This window comes from Pseudophryne corroboree, chromosome 2, assembly GCF_028390025.1.
Source record: "Pseudophryne corroboree isolate aPseCor3 chromosome 2, aPseCor3.hap2, whole genome shotgun sequence".
NCBI lineage: Eukaryota > Metazoa > Chordata > Amphibia > Anura > Myobatrachidae > Pseudophryne > Pseudophryne corroboree.
In genome coordinates, this window is record NC_086445.1 from 517813430 (window position 1) to 517832133 (window position 18704).

The following is an 18704-nucleotide window of genomic DNA, read 5'->3' on the forward strand; positions in this document are numbered from 1 at the left end:
TTGGCTCGTTAATAGTTACCAGGCAGAACAGAAAAGGCGGATGTCCATATATGGGTTTTCTACAAGTTTCTCAAACATTTAACAAAGTTTTTGTAACACAGTATATTTGGGTAGAAAGAACAAGTTTCATCTGGTATGGAACTGACCTTGGATGCCAGACCCACACAGGCCTGGTATCTGTATGAGAGACAAAGGCACCTAGCACAGGGCAGCACGCATCCATGCAAACACATAAGAGTTCATATAGCATGTTTTAACCCTTCACTAGGGAAATAGAAATATTCACTTTTATACTGTAACCACCACAAGGAAACTGATCATATAAAAAGTAATATGTACCAAGACAGAAGAGGTAACCCTTCAGTGACCCCCAGTGCTGTAAAGTGCACTGCCTATTTATCACCATCCGCATCTTGGATGTGGATGTCGTGATAAAATCGCCCAAACTCGCACTGCGATAATTGATTACATCGCAGGGATGTGTCAATTATCGCATGCAGGGACAGAGCTTGCGGTCAAGCTCTGTCTCTGCAATGCCTCTTCGCAGCATCATCAGGGTATTTTCCGTAATTGCCGCTACCGCCGCCGCCCAGTCATCCCCCTCCCCCCTGACGCGACTACCCCCGCGTGCCGCGGCCCCCCCAGCAGGATAATATACTCACCTGTCCAGGGAGTCGGTCCACGCTGCTCCTGCTGGGCTGCCGAATCCTGTGTGCTGCGGTGACCCCCAGTGCTGTAAAGTGCACTGCCGCTTTGCAGCGTCACTTTACTGCACCAGGGTCACATTGCAGCACATAGGGGGCCCGGCAGAATCGCAGTGCTGCCCTGTGATCTCGCCGATTATCACAGGGCACACTGCGGTATCTTTTCACTTTTTTTTTTTTTGTAAATCACGTCAGATCGCATTTCCCATTATAAGTATGGGGAATGCAATGTGGCTTACTACAAAAAAAAGTGGATTAAAGGGTTTGGAGCAGTTTTACATGAAAACTGCTCCAAATGCTCTTTAATACATTTAGGTGATACTAAAATAATGTGAAAAGGGTATGAAAACACCCTTTTTCACATTATTTTAGGAAAAATAATTTTAATAAATAGACCTCTAAGAGAGAGACACACACAGAGAGTCCTCCTGAGTCTTATGGTGCCCACACACGATGCGATTCTCACATGCTATTTGATCTTTTTAGTTCTAGTTCAAATCGCACCGTGTGTATTGTCCCTTGCGATGCAATGCAATGCGATCTCAAGGCAGAATACTATGTGCAGGCAGGTATTTTTGTACTACATCGCATATAGTACATTGTAGTGTATTCAAAATCGGATGTAGTTCAGATAACATGTACTGTAGTTCAAATAGCACTGTGTGTACACTCTAAATCAGGGGTGGCCAACCAGTCAGAGACAACAAGCCAAGAAATCTTGTTAGGTACATCAAAGAGCCGACTTTGAGCTGAAGGCGCACTTGCAAAAATGGGGTGTGACCTTGTGCCTGCTAGGCCACGCCCCGGTATAAAATACACTGAAAAAGCCAGATCTAACATAAAGTGCAGCGGTTTACAGATCTATTGTGGTCACGTGACTTTGTGTTGGGAGCCACATTTGAATAAAGAAATAGCCGCATGTGGCTCAAGAGCCACGCGTTGGCCACCACTGCTCTAAATCATATAGCACACATTGTATAGGGTCATATTGCACCTGGCACAAACAGCACCGTGTGTGGGCCCCATTATACCCACAGGCCCCACTGTCTTAAATTGACAATGTTGAAAATGTCCCTCCCAAAATTGCCGCCACCTCCTCTAGTATATTTAATAACTGTCTCCTCTAAGGCGGCAGCTATTTGGCAGGGACATTTTCAGTAGTGTTCCATACGGAATACTGAATGTCTGCTGCACTGAAGCAGGACTTTTGCCCGGGGCGCCGCCTTCCGGAGGGCGCCGGCGCCATCTGGAGGGCGCCGCACCATGGCAAGATCTGCTACTGTGCCCCCCGCTGCCGCTGTGTCCCCCGCTGTGAAGGGAACTAGACGCTACTATGGTGGCCAATCCCGAGATCGGGATCGGTGGGATTCCGGGATTTAGGGCCAAAAATGGCCAGGATTGGAAGCCCCAATCCCGGGGATTGAGGGATCAGCGTTGAGCGTCCACAGGATGCTCAGATGCTGCCCGGCTTCCTTGTTCCGGCTCCCCAGCGCGGCGTGAGAGGTCACGCTGTGCCGTCAGCTGCTGCTGGGAGCCGCCAGCAGCGATCAGAGTGTGTTCCCTACCCGCCCGGTGAGTGAGTTATGTGTGGGGGGCGGGCGGGGCGGGGTGGGGCAAGGGGTGGCCACATAGCTAAAAGCCAATCCCGGGTATCCCGGGAAGATTGGCCATTTTTCAATCCTGATACCCGGGATTGAAAAAATGGCCGGGATTGGCTTCCCTAGACGCTACCCGTCTAGTTTCCCTTCGTGGAGAGGACCTTTGCTGTTCGGTGCGCGATGACATCATCGTGGCACTGGCACAGACGCTAGGGGTCGTCATTGACCTCTAGTGTCTATGCTGTGCTATGGGAGAGACGTCTCTCCCATAGATCCGAGGAGAGGAGCGGTGCCGGCGGAGGTCGGGAATCAGGAGCGGGGATAGTAAGTATTCATTTATTTTTATTTTCTTTCAGCGGCGCTACTCTACAGGGGGCACAAATGGGGCGTAACTGACCACGCCCCCATAGGAAGCCACTCCCCTATTTTTTTGCCCGGGGCGCCACAAGGGCAAGAACCGGCCTCAGCAGTGGGCGATGGGCATCGTGAGCAGGGGGCTGGGGGTGAACGGGGGGCCTATAGCAGGGTAGAGGAAATAGCGGCGGGCGGTATGAGAGGTACAGTCCCTCCCCTCTCTGTCAGAAAGGCCGGGCCCGGGACAGCTGTGCCCCCAGTAGCCCCCTGATGGTGGTCCTGGAAGCTGGTATAGGTTCCGATGTATACTTGCTGAGTGTCACAGCTGTAGTTTTGTGAAATCAGACAAGGACTAGATACTGGGTATGTATTTGAAAAGTTCCTGATGCTGGACGGAACCAGCAAGGCTGGAGTTCTGGTTGCTGATGGAACCAGCAAGGCATGAGTTCTGGTTGCTGGACGGAACCAGCAAGGCAGGTTTTCAGGAGTGCTGGATCTTGCTGAACCAGCACGGCAGGTTTTCAGAAGTACTGGATGGGCTAATCAGCACAGCAGGTTTTCAGAAGTACTGAATGGGCTGAACCAGCACGGCAGGTTTTCAGAAGTACTGGATGGGCTGAACCAGCACAGCAGGTTTACAGAGGTACTGGAATGCTGGACAGAACCAGCAAGAAACTAATGCTGCAGAGATGTTTAGGACAGTCCCTCGGGAACACTGGGATTGCACACCAGTGAAACAGGATTTGCTGAGGTGTTACTGCAGGAGTGGCCCTTTAAGATCATCCAGGGAGTCATATAGTGCTGGAGATGGATATTGCACTTTGTCTATACCAGCAGGACATTCTGGAGCTCACAACAGGCTGAGAGACAACAAAACACTAACAACTTGCCAGTGCTGGGGCTTGGAATTTATACCCCTTGCTCAGTGTTGCGTGGATGAGGGATTCACATGATGAGGAAGTGATTCCGGATTAGGCCCAGGAAGGTCAGCTGACCAGGAACTGTCATGGCGACGTCCAAAGCTAGTTTTGTAGGGAACTCCGGCGTGGTGTTGGCATTAGGGAGGCGAGTGCGGCAAGATCCCAGGATTTAGGGCCAAAAACGTCTGGGATTCAGTCCCGGGATTGGAAGGTCCAATCCCGGGGATTTGAGGGATCAGCGTTGAGCATCCACAGGATGCTCAGACGCTGTTCGGCTTCCTCCTTCCGGCTCCCCTGGCGCAGCGTGAGGTCACGCTGCGCCGTCAGTCACTGCTGGGGGAGAGAGTACATTCTCTCTCCCCCAGCAGTGACTGACGGCGCAGCGGCCCGTCCGCGGTATACGATTAGTTATGTGTGCGGGGCGGGGTGAGGGGGTGGCCACATAATTAAAAGCAATCCTGGGTATCCTGGGCATTTTTCAATCATGATACCCGGGATTGGCTTCCCTCGTGGGCATAGACAGACAGTAATGGCCACAGGGAGATGTATCTGGTGACCACTGTACTTGTGGATTCTGACACGGGAGTATAGGACAGCATGAAGAGACATACTGAATTCAGCATTCACACAGAAGGTTAATAAACACAAGTGCAGCTCGGTATCAGCTCTCACTTTCCAGATAGAGAACTCAGCACTCTGGGAACTCATGGTACTGGTGAGCTGTTTATCCCAGCCAGCAGTAAACACGCACGATACAGGATAGATGGCAGATGTAAATCACCAAATGATATGATTTTAGTCAGGATTGTGACACTGAGACACACTCACTGATGACATGGATAGGGAGGCACCTTGCAGGGACCTGCAATGAGCAGGTGGGATGACAAAACTAGGAGTGTGATGAGACACACTGGAGTTGCGGAGCATTTAATGCAGACTAGTGATAGGAGCACTGGAATACTGGAACAACAGAAGTGCTGAGATGCTGGTATGATAGTAGTGCTGAATGCAGCTTATAACAAGAGAAATTGCACCTGCTGGCAATAACAGTAGTGAGAGCAGGTGGAGTGACAGGACTCAGGAAGCAATCAGAAGCACTGGCACAGCCACAGGCTGACAGTGGAGGCACTGAATGCAGACAGGTGGTAGCTGTACTGGCAACAGGAGCACTGGCAGAGACTGGACACAAAAGGCGCTGAGTGCAGGTAGTCAAACAGGGTCGTTGTGGTCAGAGAGTAAGACACTAGTAAGTGAGCACAGATTGTAGTTCTACAGACCTATGGTGATAGTGCTGCAAAGATTTCAGACTGATAACAGGATCTCTGGACACAGGGAGGCAACAGCAGCACTGAATTCAGGTAGATATCAGAAGCACTGATCACAGGCAGATGACAGAATGCTGGATACAGGAACACAGGCAGATACACAGGAAAATATGAGTCTGGGGGCAGCTACACTCAGAAGTGAGTTGTTCTGACAAAGGGCCTAATTCTGACCGGATCGCTGTTGTGCGAAATTGCACAGCGACCATTTATCGAATGACTATACATACGTATGCACCGCAATGCGCAGGCGCCACGCCAAACAGCAACAGAATAGTGAGAACATTTTGATCGCTAGGTGTGCGCAAGGTGAGTGACAGGAAGCGGAAGTTTGGCGTTGTAATTGGCCATTTTCTGGGAGTGTCAGGAAAAACGCAGGCTTCCCCAAGCATTTTCTGGGAGGGTGTGTGACGTCAGCTCTGGCCCCGATCAGCCTGTTTCTATTGCATTGTAGCAGTAAGTCCTGGGCAGCGCACAGACTGCACAGTATGGAAAAATCATTACATGGTGAGTGAGTTGCAAATGGATTTGTAGATGTTTGCTGCCTGGCGAAGTTTTCGCACGGTGTACACACGCATTCACACACTTGCACGGGGCAGATTATTGCTCTCTATGGGTGGAGACTATCTGATCGCAGACCTCTGCAAAAACTCAGAGGAGCGATCAGGTCTGACTTAGGCCCAATGGTTGAGCCACATGTGCAGGTTTAAATAGTATGTGCTTCGCTGATATTGGAGGCAGAAATCATGTGAGAACAGCAGCAGGACCTGTTTAGAAGGATCAATCACCTCACTGCATTCAACATGTCTGTGTCCATGTAATCCACAAAATAAAAACAAACAGGTGATCAGGAACGCTGTAACAGGGCAGGAGTAGTGCAGAATTGGAAAAGACCGACTAAGGGTGGTATTCAAATGACATATCACGCCCAATCTCCTTTCTAAAGTGATCCCCGTTATTGCGCCCATAGTAATCAGGTTAGCTGCTTCGCCCCAGGGCTAAGCAGCCATCAGCAGAAACAGAACGGGTGTGAAAAGAATTGAATTCTGTCCTAAGACTTCGGTTTGTCATATTACCCGCCTCCTAACAAGTTGCCACTGGACACTTAGGATAGGGCTTACTCAGGAATTACAATGAATTTCTCCACTACAGATGATGATAAAACAGACACAGAATCCAGATGCACATAAGATTGTCCCCTCTTATTCCTTCTTCTTGTAACAGGCTGGGAAAAGTGCAGAATCAGAAAAGACAGACTTAAGACCCCGGTTTGTGACACTTGGGTGGTGTGCACACCACAAGTTACAGTCCAGCTATCATTCATGGGGCACTTGTATATACACTTGCATAAATCATGTTTTAGAGTTGGACACATTTTGATATACATCCAACTGAACTTATGCAGAAAAAAATATATATATTTTTTTTTTTTGCGTGAATATTTTGTGTTTATTCAGCCCACAAATGTGTGCACTTCTAACCTAGCCCTTTGTTGTCCACTCAAAAGTACAGAATGTGACAGAGCATAATGAAGAGCACAGAGAGATGTCCTGGAGTAATGACACTAGTGCAGGTCAGGTGGTGGGACCCTCGTGGTGCATAAGGTAGAACAGTGAGAGGGTCACAACCCCAATTAGTGAGTGGAACTCTGGGGAGTAATTATGTGATAGCTCAAATAGGATCAATGCATTCCATAACTGTGCTGGAAAAAAATAACATATTAAGGTAAATGCAAATGTCATTAGAAAGAGAGGTGTTGTAGTACCCATTTATTTGTCAGATTATATTGTGAAAACCCTATCTATCTATCTATCTATCTATCTATCTATCTATCTATCTATCTATCTATCTATCTATCTATCTATCTATCTATCTATCTATCTATCTATCCATTCTTATCAGTCCTCTCTCTGTTAATAATATAATCAAAAAATATCAGCTGTAACAATAACTGTTGTAACTGAGAACGATTACAGAAGCATTATTATGCTTCTGATGTTTCATTGACTGCTGGCTAGGGCATAAGGGGGATGCAGTTAGAATGCCGCCGCCTAAGGGAACCTACGTAAGGAAGAAAACGCTACAGTACATTTACCACACATAAGGACATTTATTACACTGTTTCTTTACCATAATCGTTCAAATGTAGTTTAACCACGTTCCTGTTTCTTCTTCTGAGGAAGCTAAATTGAAGTTAAGTACTTGTTAAAAAGAGTAATGGAATTTGCTTGCGCTATATAACGAAATGCTTAGAAATAAATCAATGTTAATTGACGCCATCTAGCTTATATTCTTTTCTGTGCTAGCTGTGAATTTTAGATTATATACTGAATTGCTGGAAATAATTTCATAATGTTACTTTTGTGTTCTTACTTTGCAATTGTTTTTAGGGCTTGGCTTATAAATCCTTCTAGGATATTATTTTGCCCCCAAAACTTTTTGCCTCCTAAATATGAATTCAGTCCACAATGTATTGTGAGTGTCATTGCTTTGTACAGTTTGTGACTTTATATGGTAAGTGGTAAATTAAGTTACCTTGAATGTGAACGTCTGCCATGGCTCATGCTAAAACAGCCTACTAAATCTTCTTCTTTTTCTTCCTTCATAATTTACAAGCGGAACTTTTTATATTCAGTTTCTATACATTGCAGATCCCATTGAAATGAATGGGAAAAGCAAATGCATGTGATTGCATCCAGTGCATATCAACCGCAGGTATGCCGCGTGTGACTTATGAGACCTACACTATAAAATATTTCTTTAATCAATACATTATTATTTCAGTGGCAGTACTTTTACCACAACTCTGCTTGCTAAACAGACTCTCCTATGCAAAAGGATGGGGAAGCTGTGCTGGCACGAGCTTGTAACAGCAATTGCATTGGTCCATATATTTTTATTTGTATAGTCGTTTTCTTATGCAGAAATGTAACTACAATATATATTACATACGGACTGCAGTGAGATTCATGCACATTAGGTAATAGAAAATGTCTTCTATTCCAAAGCTTTACCTGCAAAAATCAACAGTTGAAAAAGAGCAAGGGTTAGGCATGTAGACAGTGTGAGCCACCCCCCCACATTGCACCATTCATTCACATCACAGAAATGGAGCGTCTCAGGAGGGTAATACTGAGGATGTGTTATTGATTGCTACAGTAGCAAATAAGAGCTTTTAGCAACCATTACTAATGCTGGTGGGGGCTGGGAACTAACCGGCTGAATGTTTTTGTTTTTTTATGTCCATCGTTTTCTGTGAAAGAGTAAAGGTGGCCATCCACTACTCAGACTTGTCTGAACTGCAGATAGCATCAGATTTCTCTTGAACTCTCCCGGGAGCGTCCCGGGAATCGGATCAGACCCTGGCTTTAATTTTCATTATATTCACTTCAGATATATCTGATGCAATATATCATGTGCCAGATTGCATCAGATATATCTGATGCACACATGCTACATGTGATTGATCTGATGCTGCTGCTGCCGCTGTTCCCCCTCTTGGTGGGTGGGAGTGGTCAGGGAGATGCCAGTCAAGTGACGCTTCAGATGAATCTGATCAGATACATCTGAAGTAAAAAAAACAATCCGACGTGCACCTGTTTTCTTCAGATTCAGATAAATAGTTGGGGCAGCCTCAGAGATCTGTAGTTCAGACATATCTGACACGGGAGTGAGCATTGGATCTGAAGAGCCATCCAATGTGACACTTTTCTTCAGATATGATGGTCAGATGCATCGAAATCTGAAGAAAACTGCCCAAATCTGACTAGTGGATGGGGGGCCTAAGGTTTATTTTATCTGAAGACACATTATTATAATATACACACACAAGAACCAGGGTCTCTGATTTCCAGTCCCTGGTTTTCTGAATGTATTTTCCAGTACAGAACAACTATAGAGTTCAGTTTTGCTGACTACCTGCATAAGTTATAATTCTCACTATTTAGTCATTTTTTTCTGGGCTTGTACTTTTAGTGTGGAAGACACAAACGGGCTGTTATGTCATCACATATTTTAAAGTATCAATGTTTGCAACAATTTTTCCTTTAGTGAGTAATTTGTAAACCATTGGGCGAGGTATAATTTCCATCTTATTTACCAAATGTATTTATGAATAGTTTCTTAAGTATTCACTGTTGTCAGCAGGAAATGAACGCATAGGGCTAGATTTACTACCCATCAGTTTAACAAAATTTTTGATTGTCAGCGGATTTTGGGGCTAATTCAGGTTGGATCGCATGTGCAGCGCCCACCCTGCGCATGTGAACGCACTTTCTGTGGGGGGACCGCAGAAAAAGCGATCGCCTCTCTGCCTGTCAATCAAGCAGAGGCGGTTGCGGGGCGTGAGAGGGGGCGGCAACTGTCCGTTTCCATGGAGGAGACTGAGTGTTGCGGGGACGGGGCAATGCGAACGGTGGGCAGTGCGGCGTGAATGGGGGCATGTCAGGGATGTGATCGTAGCAGCTGCGTGACGTTACACGCAGCTGCCGCGATGGCGAGCAGTGTGGCGCGAACAGGGGCATGTCAGGGGAGTGTTCGTAGCAGCTGCGTGACGTTACACGCAGCAGCCGACAGAAGCTATCCTCAGTTTCTGCTTGTTGAAGGGGGGAGGCGTCGGTCAGTATGCTGGACGGCCTTGCCCAGTGATGGGCGCCCCCCAGCATGCAACCAAAAGGATAGCAAATTCTGCTAATTAGCAGAATTTGCTATCCTTACTGAACTAGCCACTTTACCAATAGATTTAAAGCAGCAATGGAAATTAATGCTAACCCAGACTATTTTAGCATTAATTTCTGTTGCCGCTTTAAATATATTGGTCAAAGAGGCTGATGATCGGTGGCTTTGAAAAACTTTTACAGATTGTAAATCTAACCTGTTATTTTCTTTCTTCATCAGTTTTATCAACATCATATAGCTATGCTGTGTTCTATTCATAACAAGATTTACATTGTGATAATAGTTAATACTGATAATAACATTTGAATAAATACCTCAATAGATATCATGGTCATAAGGAGTTTTTAGGAAGAAATATTTGTATTCCTTAAGAAAAGATTATTGTAATTTACACTATGGGGTAAATGTACTAAAGCTTCTAAAACAGAGACTTGGTGATGTTGCCCATAGCAACCAATCACATGCTATCTATCATTTCTCTATTGCCTTTTAGAAAATGATAGACAGCATCTGATTGGTTGCTATGGGCAGCATCACCAAGCTTTAGTATATTTACCCCATTGAGGCTGAGGCAGAAATGAATGCAAGTAGGCAGAATGACACACTCATTTCTTTCACAGAGAAAAACTCAGATGTTTGCCCGAGTTGTATACATCTATGCGACCGCACTGCCCCCGTCCGCACACTTTGTTTCATAGCTATTATTATGCCATTTGCACCAGCCCTGTCAATGGTGCGAGAGATTAATCGGAAAACAGGTGTATCTTCACTTTTGCGCAACTCTGCATTGCCTGCAATACCACTGATACACCTTCACTAAACTTAGTATACAGCCGAACACTCTTATAGCACCCAGTTACGCACTTTAGTCGCAAAGTGGACATTACTTGCAACTCCCCATCACCTGTAGATGTGTACACTGGTTTATAGATCATGCACAGTGCAAAAACACTCATGATCTATCCAATCCTGTTGTCAACTCCTCATCACCGCCAATATGTTTATTACACCACTTTGTCTGTCTGTCTGTCTGTCAATACCCAGTCTTGTTTTATTACTGTTTGTCTCAAATTGTAAATCTCTATAGAGTATGCTGCAGAAATTGTAATAAATAATAATAATGATATACCTAAAGAATGACATGTACACACTTTTATTTTAATATACTGAATGATTATTCTCAAAGAATAGTAAATGCATAAGCACTGAAATAATAATTAAATAATATGAGATAATTGACCTATACTCACATTTGCCTACAAGTGATTACTCTCCTTTCATCTTCATTTTGATGTTGACTGTAACATTCAGAAGCATTTCCTGCTGCTACTTTTACAATGCACTTAAATGCGTGTCCCCATTGTATTTTACTGAGTATTAAGATACGCTAATGAACGTGCTTCTAACATTCAATATATATATATATATATATATATATATATATATATATAATATCCACCCACAATCAGCTGGCACTCCAAGTATATTACAACTGCTCCGGTGCTCAGAAATAAAGTCAATACATATCCAAGGAATGACTGGCACTCGGGACTCTCTCTGCAAATGTTATATCTGCCCCCCTGCAGTGCACATGGTTTTGCCCAACTGCTAACAAAATTCCTGCTGCGATCAACTTGCAATTACCCCCAATGTTCCAACTGCTCTCCACTCACCATATAAATTAAAAACACTCCAAACTGTTTCTCTTCCTATACTTTATAAACAGGGAATGTTAGTTACAATTGTGGCAACATCTGTAAAGCTGATCAACTGCACCATAGTCTTCCCTATCTGGCCAGTCCTACTTGCTTCCTGCTTTGAAGCTTACCTGCACATTGGGTTATAAAGGTAAGACATCCAACAAGTCAACGTTTCGGGGGTCTTAGCCCCGTCGTCAGGACAGAATAACACAGCATACATGCTGTGTTATTCTGTCCTGACGACGGGGCTAAGACCCCCGAAACGTTGACTTGGATAAATGCTTTTTTGAACATTTATTTAGACTCCTGAGTGCCAGTCATTCCTTGGATATATGTATATATATATATATATATATATATATACATACACACTATATATTTAAGAGGCAATGATCCGCTGCCACCCCAAAAATCACAGAAGCTCTGCACTCACCATATATATTAAAGGGATGCAGTTAATATACCAGCTGTTGGGATCCCAGTGATCAGGAGACCGACGGCAGAATCCCCAACAGCCGGTGAAATGCCGGCGGTCGCAATCCCGACCACAGGCCCATATTCCTACTAGGGTGGTGGGTCCACGCCACCACCTGAGTGGGAACATAACCGGTGGCGTGCGCAGATCGCCACTGGGCCCGAAGCATGGAGAGCAGAGCGAGCCCACAAGGGGACTCAGTGCCTCACAGCCGGGATGACGGGATGCTGCTGTCTGTATAGTGACAGTCGGCATCTCATCTGCCGGTCTCCCATATGTATTCCATATTAAATACTGACATGTTTGTTGGATGTCTTACCTTTATAACCCAATGTGCAGGTAAGCTTCAAAGCAGGAAGCAAGTAGGACTGGCCAGATGGGGAAGACTTTGGTGCAGTTGATCAGCTTTACAGATGTTGCCACAATTGTAACTAACATTCCCTGTATATAAAGTATAGGAAGAGAAACAGTTTGGAGTGTTTTTAATTTATATGGTGAGTGGAGAGCAGTTGGAACATTGGGGGTAATTCCAAGTTGATCGCAGCAGGAATTTTGTTAGCAGTTGGGCAAAACCATGTGCACTGCAGGGGGGCAGATATAACATTTGCAGAGAGAGTTAGATTTGGGTGGGTTATTTTGTTTCTGTGCAGGGTAAATACTGGCTGCTTTATTTTTACACTGCAATTTAGATTGCAGATTTAACTCACCACACCCAAATCTATCTCTCTCTGCACATGTTATATCTGCCTCCCCTGCAGTGAACATGGTTTTGCCCAATTGCTAACAAATTTACTGCTGTGATCAACTCAGAATTACCCCCATTGTGACAGATTACAGATTAGACTACGGCCAAGCTGCAATCCTTTGAGCACTTGTTTTGTGTAAGGCCAAGGACATTTTGTTTGCCAAACTCCAGGAATCCCACTAACCAGAAAGGAAAAGAAAATTATTGTTGTTACTCTGCGAAAGTTATTCCCCAAGCGCCTCTTTCTGCAGTCATTGTTATGAGCACTGCTAAGCAGCTTTATGAGATGTCACAATCAGGGGCAGTGTGGGAACAAAATGGTCATTTTTAGCTAACCTAGACATTATGGGTATGATTCTGAGCCACACAGATATCTGTTACACCCCTGCTGTATGCAAACAGTTGTTGCTAAGTTCATCCCGTTGCCTGGAGGCAAGTTGGAGTTTGGTTCCTCCCTCCTTAATAAAAAAGGAATAAAATATGGTGTGTGTGTGTGTGTGTGTGTGTGTGTGTGTGTGTGTGTGTGTGTGTGTGTGTAAAAATATAAATATATATATATATATATATATATATATATATATATATATATATATAAAACACAAAAAAATTATCCTTATCTTGCGCCTAAAGGAAAAGAGCAGTACTACAGGTGAGATCTCCGTTGCCAAATCTCAAACTTACATAAACAGAAAAAACAATTCCTGAGTGCGCTAAAGTTCTTGTATGGATTGAACGGAAGTCCTTCCAAATGGATATATCTTATACTGTAGAAGATGGGGTTTTCTGGATTCCTACAGTGGATAACCCCTCACCAAAAAGTCACCCAAACAAACAATTAGAATAAAATTATTTAATAACAAAATGAATTAATTAAAAGCCTTATACAGAAGGTCTTATGAACTATTGTAAATTTCAGAAACATTCTGAAATTTCCACACACATCGTTGCAAGTTAGGAGATCCTTTATGATACAACTGTGGGTCCTTTTGGAAGTTCCAGTTTATTAATAATTATCTTTACTCTGGATATACCTTTTGATGCTTCCGTATATATATATATATATATATATATATATATATATATATAAAAAAATCTTTTTCCAGTGCACCGAATCAGTACATGGTTTTAGGGTGATCCAGTACTAAAGATGGAAAGGCTCTTTTTAGAGTCAAAATGGGAAGCCATTTTTTAAGGTCCATGTTCCTTTTATATATGAAGAGCTTGCCTTTATATAAAGGTTGTTTTAAAAACATCTTTACTGCAGAACTATTGATGTAATATTTTGATCCTAACATTTTTGCTACCCCTGATGAAGTCAAATAGACGAAACGCGTTGGATTTATCAGCTACAAATCAGTAATCCAGTTGAGGATAACGCTCCCTTGTACCAAGTTTACACCTTGTTAAGGTGAGGGAGTTCGTACATCCATATCACCTACTGGATATTTATGGAATTATAAAATAATTTGTTTTCATGTACAATAGTTCATAAGACCTTCTGTATAAGGCTTTTTATGAATTAATTTTGTTATTAAATAATTTTATTCTAATTGTTTGTTTGGGTGACTTTTTGGTGAGGGGTTATCCACTGTAGGAATCCAGAAAACCCCATCTTCTACAGTATAAGATATATCCATTTGGAAGGACTTCCGTTCAATCTATACAAGAACTTTAGCGCACTCAGGAATTGTTTTTTTCTGTATATATATATATATATATAAAATGAGACAGATAGATAGATATAAAGATGGAGCCGCACTCATCTAGTGCGGCTCCATCGCAGACGTGCACTCCCGGCGGGACTAGGAAATCCGGCGCCTAGCCCCACTACAGGAGTGTGCAGAGATGCTCCCATTGTAGTGAATGGGGCACGTGCGCGTCATGGACGCACGCGCGGCCCAGAAAATGCGACGGGGCGCACCTAGGCACAGACGATTGGAAGGTATTCTAAGAGATAGTATTCAGAAGTTCCTTGAAGTCAATAAGGTCATTAAAAGGAATCAACATGGGTTTATGAAGGACAGATCCTGTCAAACCAACTTACTTGGATTTTATGAAACAGTAAGCGCAAACCTAGATCAGGGTAAAGAGGTGGATGTAATCTTTTTAGATTTTGCCAAAGCGATCGATACTGTACCACACATGAGACTTATCTACAAGCTACAAGAATCAGGGCTAAGAAGCACAATATGCACTTGGGTCAAAAACTGGTTAGATAATAGGGAGCAGCGCGTTGTGGTTAATGGATCTTTTTCAACTTAGACTGAAGTGCTAAGTGGTGTGCCGCAAGGCTCAGTATTAGGACCGCTATTGTTCAATATTTTCATTAACGACCTAACAGAAGGTCTAGAGAGCATGGTGTCAATTTTTGCAGATGATACCAAATTGTGTAAAGTTATAAATGCGGGGGGATGCTGAGTCGCTTCAGAATGACTTAGTTATATTAGAAGCTTGGGCAGCGAAATGGAGAATGTGCTTCAATACAGACAAGTGTAAGGTAATGCACTGTGGTAACAAGAACAAAAATAACACCTACCTACTAAATGGGGTAAAATTAGGGGATTCTCTACTGGAAAAGGACTTAGGTGTCCTCATAGATAGGAAACTAAGCAGTAGTACCCAAAGTAGGACTGCAGCAAAGAAGGCTAATAAGATATTAGCATGCATAAAATGGGGAATTGATGCTAGGAACGAGAGTATTATACTCCCATTATATAAATCACTTGTGAGGCCACACCTTGAATACTGTGTACAATTCTGGGCACCTTACTACAAAAAGGATATCCTGGAGCTAGAAAAGGTTCAAAGGCGGGCGACCAAACTAATTAAGGGTATGGAGATGCTGGAATACGAGGAAAGGCTTGCAAGACTAGGCATGTTTACACTGGAAAAGAGGAGATTAAGAGGGGACATGATCAACATTTACAAATATATAAGGGGACAATATACAGATCTTGCGCAGGACCTGTTTTTGGTTAGATCAACACAGAGAACTCGTGGACACTCGCTCAGGTTAGAGGAGAGGAGATTCCACACAATACGGCATAAAGGATTTTTTACGGTAAGGACGATACGTGTTTGGAATTCCCTGCCTGAGGGAGTTGTAATGGCCAACTCAGTCAACACCTTTAAGAATGGGTTATATAAATTCCTAATGGATAAGGATATCCAGGGTTACAGGGCATAGTCACGCACTATGGTTATTATAAAAAAGAGGGGTTAATCGGAACGGCAGTCAGCAACTTCAGTCACAATTTTATACAAAATAATCGTGCATAGGAGACCACAAATAGGTTGAACCCGATGGACAATTGTCTTTTTTCAACCTTAGATACTATGTTACTATGTTACTATGATTAGTGTGGCTCCATCTGTATATGACACCATACTTGCCTACTTTTGAAAAAACATTTCAGGGATATGTGAAAGTAACACCTATCAGCGCAGCCGTGTACTGCTACATCTGAGAGGCGTGTCCAGGGCCGGTTCTGGGGCTCTATGCGCCCCGGTCGGCAATAGGGGGCATGGCTTCGTACAGGGGGCGTGGTCATTTACGCCCCCTGTACAGACTACGGCAGCGCTCTGAAATGTGCGGTGCGCGATGACGTCATCGCGCACCGCACAGCAAAGGTCCTTTCCACGAAGGGAAACTAGACGCGTAGCGTCTAGTTCTCTTCGTGGAGAGGACCTTTGCTGTGCGGTGCGCGATGACGTCATCGCGTACCGCACAGTAAAGGACCTCTCCACGAAGGGAAACTAGACGCGTAGCGTCTAGTTTCCCTTCACAGCGGCCAGCGGCAGCGGGGGGCACAGCAGCAGCGGATCTTGCCCTGGTGCGGCGCCCTCCGGATGGCGCCCTTCGCCCTCCGGGAGGCGGTGCCCCGGGCAAAAGTCCTGCTTGCCCGTGGCAAGATCCGCTACTGGGCGTGTCATGAAAATGACATATCCAAATGTAAACGAGCCACAAAGTTAGTAAGATCTACTTGTTGAAAAAAAGACAGTGATATTTTGCAGGATTTGTTTGTGTATTGTGTTTTACAAGAGGTTACATATACTGTAAGGGGCCACGAGAAACCTTATTTCAAATGCATGTAGCCATAGGGATCATTGTGCCTTATAATCAATATAGGGAAATGGCACTGATGATCCCATTTAAATGTATATAGCTCCGATTTTTTTTTTACTAGCTACAGTATATAATGGGGCTAAGGTGCAATCAGGGAGATTGCTGGACTATTCAGGGAGTCAGGGAGATTGCTACTGTTTCAGGGAGTCTCATGCAGAATGAGGGAGGGTAGGCAACTATGTAACACACACAACCTACAGAATTATATAGATAGCACTCTCAGCTAACTTACAGGGACTACAGCTCGCAGTGAATTGGCAGGGCTCCAGCACTGTGTGACAATGTCCGGTGTGTCAGGGTCAGACTCACAAGATTCAGCTGTTTGCAGCATGCAGAATCACAATTCATCGGTGGGTCCCATCTCATGGTCCAGCAGCAGCGACAGGCTGCACCGCAAGCTGAGCGATACCAGGCGGGAGACTATTGGTATTGGAGGTGTTAGCAGAGCTCCTGAGCCAATTAACTCTGCTGCACCATCAGGAGCGCCACAGTCCTGTGTTGCAAGAGCAGCGGTCACACTTGGATCTTGCTGTGAACCACACAGGTGATACATGTAGTTGTCCCTTCAGGGTTTAGGGCCCGGAGGCAGGCGGCTCCATTGTCTCTGGGATATCCGGCCCTAGCATACAGTGAATGCGCAGATGCAGATTTCCCCATCTTTGTGTATGTCCATACTGAAGGGGTGATTCAGATCTGATCGCTGCTTTGCGTTTTCGCACAGCAGGTGATCAGCTCCTAACTGCGCATGCATATGCACCGTAATGCGCACGCGCGTCGGACAACAACAATGGGCATCGCCGGTCAGTGACGGGATGGTGCGAAAAATCCGAACGCATGGGCGTTCGCAAGGTGTTTGACAGGAAGAGGCCGTTTGTGGTGGCAACTGAGCATTTACAGGGAATGTCCGGAAAAACGCAGGCGTGCCCAAGCGTTTTCAGGGACGGTGTCTGACATCAGCTCCGGCCACAATCAGCCTGTTCTCATCGCACTGGAGGAGTAAGTCCTGGGCTCCGCAGACACAAAGTGGATTTTCGCAGCTCAGCATAAATATGCAATCGCACACTTGCAAAGAGAATTTACACTCCCCCTGGAGGCGGTGATTATCTGATCGCAGGACAGCAAAATTAGCAGCCCAGCGATCAGATCTGAATTACCACCTGAGTTGGATGCAGCTTGCCAGATCTATCTTTTTGCAAAATAGGGCATTTTTGGGTGGGAGCTGGGCGGTGATCATGTGATCGCACGTAACCCATCAAAAGCTCTGTTTGACTCTGAGTCGTGCGTATGAAGAAGGTAAGCCTCATTCTGATGAATCTCTTGCATCTAGCATGGGCTGGTACAAGTGCGTTGATGACGGTTGCAGCTGCTGGCGTATAGTCAATGGGCGGCACAGGTTTCCACTTGTGCACACATTAAACCATACATTATTTGAATGGTTTCTCGTATTAGCACAAGGTAGTAAATCATGCTACCGCGGCTGCCCACAACTATGCCGCTTTGCATGTAACTCGGAATCAGCCCCTATATACGCTCCAAGCCAGGTTTACAATCTACACCTTATCTGCACTACAGTAACTTCCAACAGTTTCATTGTGCATACGTCATATGGTTAGTATCAGTGTCCAGATCAGGGAGAGGCGACAGCATCCTGCACCATTATATAATAACATAATACAGCATGTACAACCCTCCATGCCATAGGAGTCTGTTGCTCTAGTTTCTGCAGGTGGTTGGGCAACACATCCAGTTCTCCAGATAAGCACAGAAATTAGTGGTCATTATTGCCAACCAATTGTATGTCCGCTATTGGGTGGCAGCTCTGCAGTAAGTAGGTGAGAACCAGTTTTTGAATGGAATGGAATGTGCTCATTATCAGCAAATATAGATCTATATACACTACTACATGTATTCTGTTAAAGCATGAAGTGCAATGACTCTGTAGACACAGAGGCTGATGATGAGTTGGACCCAAAAAAGGTCTAAAACACCGCACCTGCAAATAGCATGTTTATGCCCATATTCTCTTAGTCGGGAAAATCTCAATATTCATCCAGCCCTGCACCAGTGGCATATGTCCGGGTTT